Source organism: Venturia canescens, chromosome 7, assembly GCF_019457755.1.
Source record: "Venturia canescens isolate UGA chromosome 7, ASM1945775v1, whole genome shotgun sequence".
NCBI lineage: Eukaryota > Metazoa > Arthropoda > Insecta > Hymenoptera > Ichneumonidae > Venturia > Venturia canescens.
In genome coordinates, this window is record NC_057427.1 from 16,061,526 (window position 1) to 16,080,945 (window position 19,420).

A 19,420-nucleotide genomic window follows, 5' to 3' on the forward strand; every position below is an offset into this window, starting at 1 on the left:
TGCGAGTGCTGCCCCTGAAAAATCCACTTCGATCGCATGCACCGTGAAGAATGCAGCGGACACGCGCGCGCTCGTCGTTTTTCAGGGGGAAACAAAAGTTGCCGGGATTACTGAATTCAAATGAGTGGTAAAACAGCAGCTGGCTCTCGGCCGAATTTTCGCTTTATTTATAATCCTAACGATACCGCAATATTTAAAAATCGATCGTGATTCTCTATCGGACTCGATCGCTCTTATTCGATCGTAGTTTCCGTGACCAAGACTCCGCCGTTCAAACACTCGTCGATGTACAAATCGATCTATCGAATCTCACATCACCCCCGCATACGGACTCGCAGCTTTTCCGAGTTTACAACTCCAGAGGGCGCCACTGCTCCCCGCGAGGCGCGGAAACCTCCAGAGGGAGATGCCCGACATCGTCGTCAAGTGCAGTTTCTGTAGCGTAATTTCTATAGCAATCCGAGTCCCACATTCGAATCGGTCTTTGCGCTCAGAAAATCGGTAAAAAGTGTACTTACGTGAGATACACGCTGGGACAGCCTCGACATCGAGCGTTGTACGCACGCGGCGCGCGGTAAAGTACAAGCCCTCGGAACTTGGAGCGCGGACACGCCATTTGCTTATTAGCTATTGGCGCTAATGACACAAGCCGAGTTTGCAACTCGCACGGGGGAACGTTAATGCCGGGGAGCCCGTTTGGCGCATGTTAACACGCACTTTTTTGCGTGTGGATTGTGTGCCGCTGCAACGCACGTGCGTATTGCTCACGCGCGCATGTGTGCTTCGGACGCTCTCTCGCTCTCTGTGTGTTGCAGCCTGAAACAAAAAAAGAAGCTCGCTCCTTCTCTAATAACTGTCTATGCGCCGCATCGACTCGAGAGCCCGTAATTTATGATTGTTTTATTGCCCCTGAGAAAATAAGGAAGTGCCCAATTAAACGAAAAGAGGACGAATATATGAAAGAAATATACATGCCTGTGCTGGCTTCCGACGATTCAGAGAGCCACGAGACGAAGATTTTCAATCTCGTTGCGGAGAGTCAGCGTTGCAGGAAACGCGCTTTCGAAAAACGGCTCTCGAGCTAACTTCGTTTTCGAGTTCCGAGTCCACTTAGCGACATTTTTGTAGGCTCGGGACGTTATACGAGTTGTACGATGGGAGCGAAGAGAAAAGTTGCTACGTCGGACACGAAAATTTGGAGCAAAACGACCCGCAGTCGAGGAAATAACGAAGCGGACGCGTCGGCGCCTCTGCAGTTTTGGTTTTATAAAATCCTCTCGTTGTGTGAATACTCCGAGTTTTCCAGTGGATCAATAATTCAACAACATTCCTGAATTTTTTGAGCTCACACGAACTTTTCACAATTTAAATCACCGCGGGGATACTCCGAAACGCGGAAGCAGCGCCAAGGCCCCTCAGCACAAACTACTAACGAAAGCATTTTTCACAGCTCCCCTTTCGAAAACTTTTCGCCGAAATTACAATCTCGATTTTCACCGATCTCTTCTGGTTTCTGGATCAAGCGAGTACCGGAGAAGTCTCAACGAGTGCATGTGGCTCGTATTTCCCACATAACGGGCTGCCGGTACATCGCGCGTTAATGGGACGAACGTGGCGCGGATAAAGTAGGACTCTGCGCCGATTCTCCCAGGGCATGGCACCGTGGACGTTGAATACCGCCGGAAAATAAGAAACAACGACTTCCGGCCTCGTTTTTGTCAATTCGGTCCTCCCGATTATCGGGATTCAAAAAATCGATGATCCGACCTCCGCGAGGAAGATCATACTTCCTTCGCTTCCTATCAATTTCAAACCACTAACGCGTTTCGAATGCCTGCGATAGACCGTGCAAGAACTTGTGTTACACAGTATAATCGAATACGCGGAGGGAAGTTTTGCGGGAGAAGTTGAAGAGCCTTGGCTCGAGAAGCATCAATAAACTGCTCGTGTGCAAAAGTACAAAGGAATTCCACCGATCAATATTTCGCAGCATTGATAGTAGCATTCGCGATAAAATATGGCAGCTGCGGCACATCGAAAAAAAAAAATAGGTCAAACGTAGCATTGAACAGAACTAAGATATTTGACATTTCTTCATGACACTGAAGTTTGCAACGTTGGAGTCCAACGAAATGAACTGAAAAAACTCTCCAACGATTCCAGCAATTCTCCAATTCTCTTAAATGCTTAATTTGCAATTCGTAGTTTTTCAGTCCTGCACCAACGATTCGTGGAATAAAAAATAGGAGAATCACAAATGTTTTTTTTGTTAATTTCGTTGGACTCGAACGTTGCAAACTTCAGCGTCGTATTTCTTCACGATCTTCAAGTTTCGTGGGAGGCGTCGATGGGACGAAAACTCCCCCGTAAAATCGTAGTAAGAAATGAAAATGTAACACGCACGTTCGTTATATATATGTTGAGTGTGTTGCGTTGAACAAACGTTTTTCTGCTTCGCCATGCAGCCATTTTCTTTCTCAAAGGCTGGCTCGTAGATGTCGCTGGTTCAGTGCCGTGTGCGACGATTGAGTATTTTCTTCGAAAAACCTTTCGCCTCTATAGCCCCCCGGGGCCGAGTGAAATCCTACCTGAAGGACCTTTCCTATTGGAATGTTAAATCCCACAGCAAATCCATACACGCGCTCGATCAAGGCAGCCTCTGTTCAGGTTCGTTGCCTGCAGCCGTTTCCTCCTCCTCCTCTTCTTCGCCTCTTCTGCCTCCCCATTCTTCTCCCCGCCTCCTCTCGCACAATCCCTCCTCTGGATAAGCGGATTTCGAGACCCTCGGTTTCTTGACCCGGGAATGTAGCATCTCTTTCCGTTTCGCTTGCGTCCTGGAGATGCTGCAACCTCAGCATCCTTGGCCCTCTTCCACAGCGTCGTCGCTAATGCATGTCTATAGCATTATTTTCACGGTGCGGCTGAGAGTATGCCACTCGCTCTTAGCGTGCCTTGTGCTGCGTGTTACCTTAACCTGTTGTCGTCGTCGTAGCGTATCCGCACTGTAAAATCGCCTTGTTTCCCTTGCTCGGGAGCAAGCGCAAATCCGAAAACATGGCCAGCCATGAGATTAGGCCCGACACCTTGTCATTGTGTGCTCCTCCCTGGCGGAACGGGGGCTCTAATGCCGAACGTATATAAACGCTTTTTTACGCTAGTTTGTCTAGCGGGGCCCTGGCTTATTACGGCAAATGGGACAGCGAGAGTGTTCCCGATATATACTTTTCCATAATTCGTACCGAAAGTTTTACTCGTAAGCATAGTCGTAAAACCAGATGTATAATGATTTCCGTTTAAGGAGGCTCGGAAGGTCTGCGCGGGAGATGAAAGACCCGGTAAAAACCCACGACGAGGTTAAACGACTCGGTGCGCTTTAACTGTAAACGTTCAAAATACGGAGTTTTTCGTCACAAAGGAACATATTATTATTTGGTGTCATTATGAGACCGTATATATAGCCACAAAAACACAGTTATTCTAAACGATCAAACGAATTCGACGCTGCTTTTCCGGTGGGAAAACCCGCGAACTATTGCCTCAAAGTTTCTAACGTTGAGTTAATTCAATCGCTTCAATTTTAGGTCATTAACTTTTTTATCGTTTGTTTTTTCATATTTACGCACATGGCATGAATATCGTAACGCGTGTCTCAATAATTACGACATCCGCACGACAATCCTGACTCCATACAAACCCCGACTAAACGCGCGGACAATATAAAACCTCATCGAAGCTCTACGACGTACCGTAATTCTTCCTTTCCATATGTTCTCTCAGTACAAAAGACTGTAAACTTGATAATTTATTGAACACACAATTCATAAGCTCGAACGATGCTAGAGACGCGTTGCTGGGAGCACATTGTTTTATTATTAAAAATCCTTTGGAGTTGGAACACTTTCTCTCCGAATATTTCGTTGACATTTTATTTCTAAATATTCAGCGATAAGTAGATTCGTAAACCCTGAGTAACTTCAATGCTTTTTCGAATATTTTATGATGGAAACGCGGCCCATTTGTATTGAAGCAGCGAAAGAAAATAGAATGCTCCTTCGGTGCTGCTGGCTTTCGGTAAATTGCCTTAATACTTTGAATATTAAGCTTTCTCATCCTAGCAGCTTTCATAAATATTATCGTACACTCTCGCTTCGTGCGCAACTCAAGTAATGCCTTTGATGATACAGAAGCTCTTCTTTCCCCTTCTCATTACATCCAGCCGTCTTAATTCACTGTCCTCGCGCGCTCGCAAACAAAGATGTGACGATGCCTTTTTTAATTGGATCTAATAAAGGCCGCTTGATAATGCTAGAGCGCGTTACCGTAGCACGAGAGATGTGTGCGCTCGTGCGTGAGAAAGAAACAAGGCGAGACTCAGCAGCAGAAGGACAAACATTCTCAACCTTGCTGCGATTATTCTCACCCGCTTGAGATCCTGCCATGAAAACCTGTAACGATAAGATTCTTCCTCTCTCGCTCTGCCTCGATTCCCCCCCCTCCACTCTTTTGCATCCACAATACACATTCTGATTTTCCTGTTCTCTCCTCTCCTTTCGTTTTACTTGTTTTGCAAACAATTTGCACGAACGACTCTGTTCTACGCGCGACTGGCGCCGATGACGGAGTCGTAAAATCTCCTGCATTCTCTAGGCTGCGCGAAAAAAAGGGTTTCGCTACACTGACAATGCTATCTCGAGCTCATCGAAATCGATTCATCTTCCATAAAATGTTTTACCAGCGTTTTAGTGACAAAAAATGTATTCATTTATGAAGGCAGTACACCAATTTTTTTTTTTCGAAGGAAACTCGACGGTGAAACTCAATCAGGTGACTTTTATTTTTATTTTTTGAACTTTCACCTTTTTAGATACTTTGCAGCAATCGTTTTCGCTCGGAAGTTTGCAGGAACTTGAACTGTGTAGCTTTTTGGATTCCAGAACTCGAATAGCCCCTCAGGCGAACTATGAAACGTAAGCGCACTTTCATCAATTCTCGCCGCTCTATTTCACACGGACTTCAAGTACGTGGCGGCCAAAGAGTACAAACTCGAAGGATTCGAGCTTTTAAATCTACAATCTGATCGTAAGAGTACACGGAGACAAGAAAATGGTAAGAATTACTATGCCGGGATAGCGTTATAGGGTTCCATATCGCCCATTTTGGAGGTTTTTACCAAAAACGTTGTAACTTTCGTGTCGTTTCCAAATGAAAATTTCTAAATTGGTTATTTTACAGTTGAGCATATATAGGACAATTCCAGCAAGAGCTCGAATACAAGTATCGCCGATCGGCCGAAATGTTTGGAAATTTTCTATGCTATGATAATATATAGGTTAGGGTGATGCGAAAAATCGGTATTTTTTTCCCCGGAGCTCCAACGGAAATCGTTAGTACGTCAAAATAAGTAATTTTCCCAAAATTTCAGATTAAAAAAAATCGCGAAGCAAACATTTTTTGTTTGCTTATTTATCTAAATTATATTATTTAATAAATTTATTAAAATAAATAATTTTAATTCTTCTTGTAATAAAATTAAATTTTTTATTGAAAAAATTATTCAATATCGGTCCACTTCCGATGTGTACATATTTGTTTTGGCATCACACATCAATTTTCATCGAGTTTTCGCTTCACAAAAAATTACCCTATTCTCGCAAGAATTAATAAATACTACGATATAAAACCCTTCTCCTATGGAACCATAGTAGTTTTTACTGGAATTATCTCTCCGCGTATTTGGTACATTAAGAAAAAAAATGTTGGTGGCAGCGCATATTAATAAACTATAGTCATTCAAATAGCCTTCAACGTTGTAAGGAATCTTGGAAACTACCATATAACGATATCCAGATCGTTAAGAAAACTGGTTTCGTTAATATGCACCTCTAAGTGCGGCGAACACTGGGATCACTTGGGGAACAACCAAAACAGCTTTTTTACGGAGAGCGGGTGCACTGGGTCCTCGCCGCTATAACAAAGCAATATTATTCCCAATTGGCGTTGCAGACCGGACCGGGAGACGGGACAATGTTATAAATTTATATTTACTTCGTGTCCTACGGATTTTGCAAAAAATTTGGAAAAAACAAACGCTCCTTTTAAGAAGGGCAATGATCGATGGTGCAAGCATAGAGCCCAAAAAAGCGTTCGAATCTTGTTGGATCGTCAGGCTCCTCTGATTCTATCATCAAATCAATTATTGTTGGGACTTGAAATAGAAATTTCGAAAAGGATTGAATCGAGAAAAATCCCACGGATTTGCGCGACCCGGAATTCTTATCCGGATCAGTTTAATGACTCTCGGCGTGATGGGCAGCAGTACTCAAAGGACGTTTTATGCGTGTTTCTAGTCATTTGAAAAGATGTCATTTAGATCTTGCTAAAAGCGATCTGCCATAAAGGCGAATTCTCGCAAACGCTCGTCCACGAAGCGATCGCGGCCATACACGTCGTATCTCAGATATAAAGTCACGCTGCTCGTACAGTTTTTGCATTCCGTAAAGTGGCACCCGTTGATGCACGTTTATGACACAAGACCGAGCCCGGCATAAAGTTCTGATTTCGGGATTGAGGATGCTGCCGAATATGTCGTGAGTGTGTGCGTGTGTCCTGCAGTTTTGTACGAACCTGTTTTTTCGCCAGATTCATGAAACAGCATCGCCGTAGTGGTGGCCAAAAAAATCGACTTTTTTTCCCTTCGTATCGTTCAGGCATGCACTTTTGGAAATATACTCTCCAAATATAATATGTGGAAAGTCGAAAAATATTCCAAGTTTTTTCCCAACCTGCGAGACACCATTTTTTTTATAGGCGGCAGGATAGTTCGAACTGCAGCTGCCAGAAAACGAGGATGCAGAGCATTCGACCACTCAGTTTCTAACGAGTTTATCAATCATTTAACGCGTACGATTTCTTTCCATTCGAATATATATTCACTTTTCACTCGTCTCCGAGCGTACAATTTATTTAGTTGTCATAGAAATTATCTCATTCCAGAGCGTTCAAAATGCGTTCAAGCACTTCGTCATAATCCATTAGCGTCCGGTCCCCGTAGAAACACATGACAGCGAGGCTGTCAACTGAGTTCTTGGAAATAAACAACGTGAATATATATCGCCGGGGCCACGTTCTTACCCAGATGGTCATTCCCGTAAACCTAAACTCAGAATATCAACTTCGAAGTCGGAAAGTAATTTACTGTTTTTTTATAGGACCCCCTCCGACGAGTTATTAATTATTAAAGTTGGACGAACCAGCGGCATGCTATGACTAGGAGTGCGTCGGTGAGCGCGCGGCGCGTTCGAGTATTGGTGAGCTCCCCATTGTGCGCCCAGCAGCAGTAGGGGTATCGTTCGAAACGCTTGCACGAGTGTGGCTCGCGCGCACCAGGAAAAAAAAACGGGCCGATCGATCGAGCATTTTTCATGTACCACTGAATCGAAAGAGAATCTTAAAAATGTGGAATATTAAGAGAACTCAAGTTATTTGACGACACGTCCAGGGAAAACAAACAAAAAGTGGCAAAAGAGAAAAATTAATTTTTTATGTGAAAACTACTCGAGATGCGGCAGAAATGAGGGGTCAAGCTTGCCGAAAAGTCGAATTCTTTCAACCAGCTTATCTACGATCTTTTGACCGTAACGACCGCTGGAGACGGAAAATCATATATTTTACAGGATAACGAACGGGGGGCGGTGGTGTTGAACGAAACTTATCAATCTCCTGAAAATATTGTTGAGATTCAACATTCTCAAGCCTGAGTAGTTTCGTGTATTTTACTTCTATAGATTCAATCAAATTTGTCAAAGTTTACTTCAGATACGCGATCGTGAGGCTCCCGCATCGCAGGACGCGCGCGATGCTTTCCGGCTATGGAACGACGTCCACGAAAAGTGCTCTGTAGCGTGTCCTGTTGGCTTCCGAATCGATATTTCCGGCGCGATCGGCGACTGATACCGCCGAAAGTTATTAATACGATTGAGTCCATCGTCGCGAAATGTGCGTAACATGAGAATATTTCCGCAGGCACAAAATTATCGTGTACTGCGCCAGCGAGGCAGAAAAACTGGAAATGTGAACGTCGCTAAAGCAGGAGGCGGCGACGTCGAAGCACATTTCGCCTCGTCGACGCGTACAGATCGCGGTTATCCACTGCTAGTCCCTAGCTGGCTCGGGATGTGGTAGTAGAAAGAAAGATGAACGGGCCGAGCGAGGATAGAAACGGAGAGAGATATTGTTCGATCCAATTGCATGCCACGAGCATATTAATCATCGGTGGCCTGACGTGCCCTCGCCCCTCTGTTTTTCGCCTTATTCGCCGCACCCCGCCGCCCCAACACCCGCCGTACACCTCCTCGCTTGGCTAGCATTGTCCCTGCTGCTGCTCGACACGCGTCCGCGAGAACATCGCGCGGTATCTTCATCGCCGATACAACCCCCAACGGAGCCAGAGTGACCCAACATCGCGGCGACCTCTTTCCACTTTGCTGTTGAGGAGGAGGAGATTGCGAGCATGCGTATGCCCGACTCTTTGGACGACGGATGTGCCTCTGGCCTTCTCACTTATATCGGCTTGTGTGTTGTGTTTTTTTCGTAACTCTAGCTCCTGTCAGATGTGCCATATGGAGGTTCTTGTGACTCGATACTGATGCACGCAGGTACGTGATCAGGATTATTTAGGTTTTTTCATCATAGAACCGAGCGGGCCACCCCTTGCGGAATTCTCGTAAAAAAATACCTTGGAAATTAATTTGAAAATGCCACGTAGCTCGAACTCGGGTCCGCTGGGCTGGGGGAGAATCGAGCACGAGATCGAGCAACATACTCGCGGCATACGCTTTATCATTGATCAAAGCCAAGGGGCGATGTCTGGAGGAACGCGAGTGAGGGATCTTCGTTTTAATTCGTTGGTGCCAATCCGTGTAGGCGCATGTACACTCGAGAAGTACAACGCCTTGGCGAAGTATTGATTCGTCGATCACAAAAAAAATGAGGACGCACGTAAAAATACGCGAAATGCTTGATAACGGGGCGCCTCAATGGTTGGGAACGAATCGTACGGTGTTTAGAAAGTCTTTGGATTTTGCTCGTACATTCGTGGCTAATCCAGAGATTAATTATATAGATGACACTGAAGTTTGCAACGTTGGAGTCCAACGAAATGAACTGAAAAAACTCTCCAACGATTCCAGCAATTCTGCAATTCTCTTACCTGCTTAATTTGCAATTCGTAGTTTTTCAGTCTGCACCAACGATTCGTGGAATAAAAAATAGGAGAATCACAAATGTTTTTTTTTGTTGATTTCGTTGGACTCCAACGTTGCAAACTTCAGCGTCGTTTATATAGGGAGGAATTCTTCAACGTTGGTAATCCTCGATTGCGTTGAGCTTCGAGAAAATTGGTCCAATAACACAGTTTTCTTTCGTTCATGACATTTAATCAAACTTGTGACACCGGAACGTTGCTTTGTATGAGAACAAGCTGAAAAATTATACGAATATAGACCGAAAATAATAGGTATTTTCGAGTTCATAACAGTGCTTCGGTTGCCTTTTTGACTCGATAATTTATAAAATCATTGTTGAACTTACTTGACGGTTCAGTTAAGGTAGATCGTGCCCGAAGGATCGAATTTTATTGGTGTCTAAATTCAATCGATTTTTAGACATATCGCTCTAAATTAATGTCAGCGAGTTATCAATTCGAAATTGTAAATACATTTTTTCAACTTATCTTCGCAGATCCATCGCACACTGACTGAACCTGAAATTTCATTCCTCCCTATTGTAAATATTGTAGCTTTTTACGTATAAAATCGCATTAGAGAGCGCAAAGGGTAAACACAAAGGAAAATGGATCAAGAAAAAAGTATTAATTAAAAAGAAAGCTATGACAGGAATGAGCCAAGCCAAGAAGAAACAAAATGCCGAAATAAGTAAATTTGAGGTTATACGAGTGCTCATCATTACCAATTTCGTTCAATCTTTAACTTGATATATTTTTACTACCACCAGTAAGACAATTGTCTCGAATTTTTCCTCAGACCTGCATTATACTTCATTGTTATTGTGTACGTTTTTCATAAACTTCGTATAAGAAGCGTTCATTCGTTCTATGGAAAAATAAACGATTTTTTACGCATAGTCCCTGTAACTCTGTGCAATTTTCTTCATATTTAAAGACATTTATCTCAATAGCCAATAAGACGAACCCTTTAAAATTTGATACGCGTGTCAGTCGACTACCCGTTTAAACTCTGTAAATTTCAAGACTTTCTTAAGAAAATCGTTTCGTGCATAAACTACCTTAACATACTTGACGATTCGGTTTAAAATCCGAAAGGTGAAAATGAATGTTAAACAAGAGATCCATTTCCTCGCCGTCACAATAACTCGAATCAGATAAAACTTTCACTCTTATGTCGTTAGAAATCCTGTTTTCCATGGCTTCATTACAATCGTACTACGAGCTTGATAGAAGTAAAAACAAGAATGAATATCGTCTCCCTTGTACTCTTTATTCATACAAATCCGGATGGCCTTCGCTCGAAGCAGAAGCAAAAGTACTTGAAGCGCGCTCGCACCGGTACTCGCGCAAAAACTGAGTTGCTCTTGCGCAAACGCGTTTCCTGGTTACACAGTCATTGATTGAAGTGACCTCAGCACCGCGAATGACTCTCTCACAAATTCCTGACAGGAACATTCGGATGCTATACTTATATACTGACGCTCGCATACGCGTGTATATATATTCGTCGTCTGCAAAGTTTATGCATGTATAAATACCTTCGTTCTAAACATAAACGTTTGTAAAGTTAAAACAAGTACGTACAAATTGCACATAAAGTTTTGCCTCTAAGTAACTTTCCCGCCTGACGCGCGTCCAAACGTGCTAGTATTCTTAGGGTTTCTTCTCTGACACTTGATATTTAGTTGGGAAAGTGTAAGATAATTCACACCACCTATTTACGTGACAAAAAGACGATCAGGAAAATCAGCAGAAACAATTTCTAGCCTGTGAGGTCGCAAACACACCAACATTTACAAATCACAATGACAAATGCGGTCTGATATTCGTCAGCTTTTAAGGGTTTACTTATATAGAGCTTGGCTCGTACATTTTTTCTCGTCCTCTATTTCTCATACATCGCCATTCTATAAAAGGCTTACACACAGTCCCATAAAACAATCTCGCCGCAGTGAGTTTTGCTCAATCAGTTGGTGAGTATATGCCCAAAATTGGTACGAACGCGATACTTCTGATGTGTTACATCGCGCAGTTGCCTTATTTCTCTAACGATCAACATTCTCACGGGCTATCGCGCGCAGAATTGAGAACTAATTTGCCTCTTTTATTACGAGCCTTAGTGGAACTCGCTAGCACGCAGAGCGCGCTCGCACCGATAAACTGTGCCAATAAGTGTATTTCACTCACAGAAATTTAAGGCGTTGTTTATATGGAAAGAATCAATTACTTGTTCCGCGATGACGAACGTCGTCGTCGGAAAGTCATCGTAGTTTGAGAGACGTAAAAATATTCGGAATCGCCGCGCGTCGATCGGCCCCGAGGCGCATTTTATAAATAACCAACGATCTCACGGCCAATGAATTTCGCAGAAGTTGCAGCGAGACCAGTTCGATACGCGATTACAATACAGAGCTGAAAGCCCGCCATACAGGACGCAGCGCTCCAGCGTACTCTCGCGCAAAAAGAGCGAAAAACACAAAGAGCAGAAGAAACGGTGGGCACTTTCTTGCCATACGCGGGAGTAATGCGCTGGATATATAGTAGCCGCGTGCACATGCGCTGCCGTTTCTCTAGATGCAACGATTAAGAGTGATTCACGATCCATCCGGGGCAGATGGCGGTCGCTTTCCTAATGAGTTGTAATTAATGGTTTAGGTATGCGTCTACAGCGACACGTATACACGCAGTCACACTTTCTCAGAAAACGCCGCTCGCGCCCGCGGCCGCGCTTAACTTTCATAGGTATCTCACTCGCACTTAAACTCGCGGATTCTTCATGAAAGTATCCTCCGCCGATCGCACATGCGCCTGCCCTCTCTCACGTATCGAACTGAGACGTTGCTATTTTTACGGAACAAGACAAATGTATCGAAACTGTGTGTACGCGAGCTCATGCAGTTTAACTGCAAGTGTGAGAAAATAGTAAATTTTCTCGATTGCAATCGTAACTCGGTGTACGTATCCATCCACGTGTGTATAGGCTTTTCACATATTTCCTGTACCTCTTGCAATGACACTTTGTTGTCGATGTTTTATAGCCACTTCGCCGCCCCGCGTTTTATACCTTTATGGGGCTGTTCGTAACCGATTTTCCCTAGTCCACGTTCCGTCGTCGTCGCGGGATCTCCAATTTCGGCTGATTTATTACAAATGCAACACGCAATTGCTCCGTTTACAACGTGACTCTCTTTTCGAACTTGGCGCGAGAAATAAATTGATCGGAATATAAAACCGAGAATATATATAAGTAATCTTGTTTCATTTGCGAATTCCGCCTCGCGATTACTCCCCACACTTTTATGCATTTTATCGGCACAACTTCACTGAGGGGAAACTGGAAAAATTCAGTTAAAACCAAAAGCTTTGGGGCTCCCACAAACACATGGATGAGGAAAAACATTTTCAGAGCGCTCGTAATACAAAATTCACTTTTTTCGTTCACCTCTGGCGCGCTGTACAAATATAAAAACATTGGAAAAAACGCGATTTAAGTCGAAACGTGGATTTTCTGATTTTTCATCAACGAGATAAATCGTGACGCGTGTATACGCGAGTGTTTTTTTTATTAAAGCAACGAAAAAAAATCATCCGATGCAATATGAAAATATTGTACCCAGCGAAACGATTGTTTTTTCGTTCTTCCGTCCCTCCGGGTGCTACGTCGTGCACTGTAAATATGTATATATGAAAGACTCTATAAATGTACGGAATGAGAGGAAAAGCAAACGCAATGAGCGAAGAGCCGAGGCCAGACCGGAGGAGCGTTGTATGACTAAATTATTTTAATTTCATGACCGCGGTGCGCGCCCCGCATTCAAGAGACCGTTTCTTATTCCCGAATCTATTCTTCCGGTATAATTGCAGTTTTAATCTGTGTACCGGGCCGAAAAAGTGAGACGGTTGTTAAGCCCGCACGCCGCTCTTTTGAGCGCTCGCCTCGTCCGCTTTGTCTCTCGTCGCGCGCGCGCGTTTCGCTCCTCTCGCCCTTTCTTCGGCTCTCGTGCGCAAATACCCACGATCCTATGTACTATTCCAAACATATATTTGGTCTGCTAATCTCTTGTAATTGAGAAGTTATATATTGGGGCTCCCGCGTAGAAAGTGAGTTTGGCGCAGTGCAAAACGTGTTTGTATATTTGATGAGAAAAAAATTTAACACCCGAGACGAGGAGAAAAGTTTATTCTGACGAAACGAGACGCCGGATTTAATTGATCCATTGTTTCCTTAGCCAACCGCGCAGTAATGCGCTTTAATACCATTCGGTCGTAAATCGGGAATGTAAAGATAAGAAAAAATAAGTATGTGCTGGAAATCAATAACCGCTGACGTCTTCCGATGCTTCGCGCTCTTTCGAACGTCTCGATACACACAAATGAAATTCCATCGCATTTAATCTCCCGAAGACTTATACCTTTATTGATTTTCGTGGAATTCAACATAACCGCGTGACACAAAGCTACTATATGAATTATCTACGTCGCTGTATAAACCGCGCGCGAGAGATGCCAAGTACGTTACCTTACTCCGCCTTATCTACCGCGCCGCGTCTCTCCACTTTGTAAAAATAGATTAACGCACTGGACCTAGTTATGCTCGCGATAGAGGCATTTCAGTTTATCGTGAGCTCCAGTATTTCATTATTTACAAACAAAAGCACTTTTGTCCATTTCATGGATGTGAGTCGCTTACGAAATTCTCCAATTTAAGCACTTCCAGTGACTCATCGCGAAGATTTCATGAAAAATATATTTTTTTTTCTCCCCATATCTTTTGCGATAAGATGAAAAAAGAGTTTCGCGTTCCAATTTTCGCGCTATAGGCCAGTCTACTCGAAAGTGTGACAACGTTTCCAGTAATTCTACAATTTCGTTCCCTGCCGAATTAGCAATTCGTAGTTTTTCAAGCTGCACCGATACTTGGTGAAATGAAAAATTGGTGAATTACAAACGAATTTGAAAAAGTTGTATTTTTTCGTTCGTTACGTTGGACTCGAACGTTGCCAAGTTCAGAGCGTCGCCTCGAAAGTAGTTCGTCGTCATTTTCATTCCTTTTTCACCCTCTGGATACGTCTGAAAGGATGACGACGAGCCCCCGGTTAATCGTGTGCCGTTTAACCATCGTCTCATGAGTAAGAATCGAAAAAAAGGAACTTTTCCGTCGGGAGATAATAGGAAATAGGAAGAATGATGAGACATGTTTAAGAGTGCAGTTAACAACGAGCAGCACGATGAGCATAAAGAAGAAAAGAAGGGGCGGAGGGATGCTTATGTGAGTTTAGCCAAGAGAAAAAAGGTTGCAGGGGAATATAGACGCTTTCTCTCGCGGTCTGCTGCTTCTTTTAACGATAATCTCCGCGGTGAGATTGAGGTATGTGTTCATCTGCAGGCATGTGGAAGAGTAGCACGGAGAAAAGTGATGTGAGCGCGCGCGCGCGGATGACGTGCTATGGTTGAGACTCGCTAGCTATACACGTTACTTTGCTCTCTTTTTCCGGCATACCTTGCAAAAGCTATTTCTGTCCTCTGGGGTAAAAGTGTTCTGTTAATACGTGAAAAGCGCGCTACGACCCCTGCGTCTATAAGCCGCCACAGATTCGAGCTCACACATGCGCGCTCGCACACAGCGACTCGCGTTTGTGTACGATTATATGCGGGCACGCAGAGCTTTTTCTACTCCGGACAAATCTATGATCAAATATTCATCTTGTTTTATCCCGTCTTTTAATTTTTCCTTCCGCCTCCTACAAACGATCATTCGCTGCTCTGGAATAATCGTCTACAGAGACTCGACGATTGCGAGCATGTTTTCCAATGTCGTTTCGCTACTTGAATTCCTTTTTCAAATCTAAGTTCTCGTCGCTTGAGAATTCGATACTCTAGTCGTTTGCATAAAACCCCTCGAGCTTTTCCTTTACCAAAGTGTTGGGTTTCAAATATTCAAGCCCGCGATCGAGTCGAGACGTAAATGATGGGCGGGGGGGGGGGGGGGGGGGGGGGGGGGAATGTACAAAAGCTCGAGAACTCTTCCACGTCAAGGTATCTCAACTTGAGACTAAATATTAATAACTTAATTGGCCGCGTCCCCGCTCACAACTTTGCTCAATATACACAGCCGAATTGAGACGGGGCACGTATATACGTAGGTCGCGCGATGTTCCGAGTCTCTTCCAACCTCTGGAGCCAAAAGCACTCGGCCATTTGCCACCACGCCGGTGAATCCCAACCACAACAGTCTCGTCCGGCTGACCACAAGCACGCCACTGCGCAGGTCACGCATTTCTCTTTATATACGTTCGATATTGCAGCACATAAAGCTTGATTATACGCGCATACATAGAGAGACCTTCAAGAAGAAATTACGAATTCGTCGAAATTCTGCTGACGCAGGCACAAACTTCAAAGTCAGTTTACTCATCCCCGGACAAACGAAGCGGTTACCAGAGCGGTTTAGGGACGATGGTATCGTCCATAACTGATCATATGCTCCATCACCTCGATGAACTGACGGACAAATCATTCGTATTTTATCACTCGCGCGCGCGACTCGCGAGCAAACCACACTAACGGAGAAAACGAGGCCGAAGATTCTAGAGGGAAGTATACTATAGGAACAACGACGCTAAAGTTTGCTACGTTGGAGTCCAACGAAATTAACAAAAAAAAAACATTTGTGATTCTCCAATTTTTTATTCCACGAATCGTTGGTGCAGACGGGAAAACTAAGAATTGCAAATTAAGCAGGTAAGAGAATTGTAGAATTACTGGAATCGTTGGAGAGTTTTTTCAGTTCATTTCGTTGGACTCCAACGTTGGAAACTTCAGTGTCATTAGGAACATGGTATATCTCGGGACGACGCTGAAGTTTGCAACGTTCGAGTCCAATGAAATGAACGACAAAAACATTTTTTGGAATTGACCCATTTTTTATTTCACGAAGTATCGGTGCAGCTTGAAAAACCACGAATTGCAAATTCGGCAGGAAACGAAATTGGAGAATTACTTCAATTATTGGAAGGTTTTTCACATCATTTCGTTGGACACGAACGTTGCAAATTTCAGCGTAATATCTTGGGGACAGTATATACGTACTCTGGATTGCAGCATTAACTCGAAGAGCAGTAATAAGAATTGTTTTATCCACCATAGTAAAGATACCAAACCCATACCTTTTATTCAAAAGACTCAACAGTCTTTTTCTCTATAAGCATGGTAAAAATCTTTTCAGTCACTTCAAATCTTTATATTGTAAAGAATGCTCGGGCAACCATAAAAAAAAAACCATATGTATGGTAAATTAACTATATTGACAGTGAAAATTTGTGATTCACAATACGTTTCGAATCACACTATACAAAACGAATCCGTTTTTTCCGTGCAGAGTCTCGCCTCCTCAATTTCCGTATCGTAAACAATTAAATAACAAAGCCATGACACCTGGGATTGCGTCGAGTCCGTTTGGACAAGGTGTATGAACAGCTTCATAAGTGCACACCGACATATCTCTCCACAAATTATATCTGTCCCATCGAGCATAACGGATAAACGCGAGCACATATGTGGCCGTCGTTATTAAGACACCTAATTCCTGTACATCCCGAACTATCTATAGCTCCAGTTGTGCTGGCTTGCTGCTAATTGAGAACGTAACAATCGCGACGAATGCGTATGGAGCATCGAACAATCGGATGAATCGATAGGATGATATTCCCCTTTTCATGCTCTCGTGCAACTCTGCGCGCAATTGACCCTTCAGATTGGCGTATGTTGAAATGGGAAAAAAGGAAGGCGAGCACCTCTTTTTGGTATCCTGGGAGTACAAAAATTTCACGTGATAAAAGGCAAGCTCCGAGTTAATTCAGAATTTTGCTTCTCCAGCGGTGCGGAGCGAACTTTAATTTCAGATTATCATCGTATGCACGAGGTGGATAAATCGCGTCCGTGCGGAATTATTCGAATCTGTTGTACCTGCTCCGGAACGATAGCGATCGGACTTTCTTGTACGTTTTCTTTTTTCAAATAGAGAGGCCAAACGCTCTTAAACGGAAAGAAGTTGTACTTCGTATCTAATGCTTTATAAGTACTGAGATTTACGATTTACGTCAAATATTTAAGTCCGCACAGCTTCTAGAACGCGCCTTCTCCCGCCGCGCGTTTCTCCGTGATTTACCATGTTTTTGCATGACTTCCCAAGATGTGTAAACTAACGGGTCCTTCCCCCTTAACGCTGGATGATGCCGGTATATATTATCCGTACAAGGGTCGCGTGCTTCATGAAAATCTGTGCTCTCGCATCGATCTCGCCACCTTTCCTGTATATGTACGCTCCGCTCGCCCCACCCACCGCGCGTTGTATGCAGAACGCGCGGTTTTTGCCCTTTGTATATTCTCCCATCGAGGGCGTTAAAACGACGCGCTGCATTTTGTTTTCAATTCCCCCTGAGTTTTCGCGTGCGTGCAATGAAACGGCGTATTTCTTCTGGTCGTCTCAAATTTGAAGTCTCTACCAGGGAAGGTACGACAAAAATCACAACGAGAATACAAAATTGAATTTCTTAAGGGGGCTCCTGCTTTTAGAGGTCTAAAAAACCGATCGTTTTTCGGAATGTTTTTAGGATGGACGGAAACAACTCGGCATAGCGAACTATAGTTTCAAGGATATATTTCAAAAGTACAAAAACGCATTTTTTTAATGTGAGAAATAATAATTTGCACATGGTTCAGGCGCAATAAAGTCTGATTATTGTCGAAATCTCTCAACTGTGTACAATGTGTGGAGATCGTAATTATTGCCTAAAACGAAAATTCCAATTTTTTTCAAAAATTCCAATATTTTCCTTCCATATGACAATATATAGTTACGATCTCCGCGCATTTTGTGCGCAGCTGAGAAACTTCGAGAATCATATTAGCATTGCTCACATTAAAAAAATATTTTCGTACTTTTGAATAAGTATCCTTGAAACTGCACCGAAAAGTTCGCTATAATTGCGTAAACATTTTGAAAAATATGCCTGATGAGTCATGAACGAACGGTTCAACGAATTTCCATTCCAAGATTCCCACATTGCCTCGACTAAAAAAATAATGTTCCATCGAGGGTTTTCTCTGGAAAAAAATTTTCCAGATACGTGGTCGTAGATTAAAATTACAAAAAATTATATACAATTACGCCGTCGCTATTATCCTCCTTCTCGGTATAACATCGATTAAAAAAAATCAAAATTGCTTGGCCTGTGAAGAACGAAGGAGTTAGTCGGAAATGCCAGTAACATCGGTTTCCACTTACGTTACGATTTTGCGACCTACATCGGACGTACTTATTCCGAAGTGCGCTCTCCGCCCGCCGCCACTGTTGGCTCGAACAGCCCCATTACGATCAAAATAATTGTTTAAAAAAAAAAAGAAAAAAGAAAAAAAAAGTCCGATAAATTTCTATATGTAAGCACCAAATAGGTATTCGAATAATGGTGATACGAGAACCAACTGCGTGACACCCCGCTGAGAAACAAGTCTCGCGGTTTTACCGCAAGAGAGTCGACTTATGTTAAATTCGTGTCACATAACGGTGTACATCGTGTACCTCGGTCGTTCTCACTAAGAACTCCAAAGTTCAGGTCACGCGAGGCGCCCGCGCGCGCGAGAGCAGAGACCTTATCGTTGTAATGTGCGTTCGAGAGCGCGAGAGAGGGTTGCCATTGCACACTTTCATAATTTGCTATTTTATTTGCTGAAAAGCAGTATCTCGAGCATCTGGAACAACAATCATTTAGAATCGCGGGAGGAGATCGTGTGTGAAGCTGGAACGATTCGCGGTCGATCGATTATTTAAATAAAATAAGAAAGTACCACCGAGATTGTTGGACTGCAGAAATTTTGAGTGATCGACGTGGGCTTTATTCTCATTGAATTAAATATCCGAGAAAAAACGACGAAACGAGACTGCGACTTCTGCGTGGATTTCTCTAATGCAAACGCGTCGGGAGCAGTATGGCCGAAAAAATCATGTGGAAACTCACTTTTCACGGTGCACTTGACAAGTTTTTCGAACGATTCGCGAAACGGCGACATTATCTCGGAGAACGGTACGCGTCTGAAGACTCTCTTACTCAGATCGTAAAACGGAAGTTAAAATATCGCGGGACCTCCCTTATTTTCTTCTTTTCATTGTCTCTTTTA

The 19,420-nt window shown here is 43.4% G+C and overlaps 1 protein-coding gene across 7 annotated transcripts in view; it reads left to right on the forward strand.

The window, feature by feature from the left end:
• The window catches only part of LOC122414222 (latrophilin Cirl-like), a 101,019-nt gene that overhangs the window by 19,428 nt on the left and 62,171 nt on the right, over nucleotides 1–19,420 (forward strand). The window lies entirely within an intron of this gene.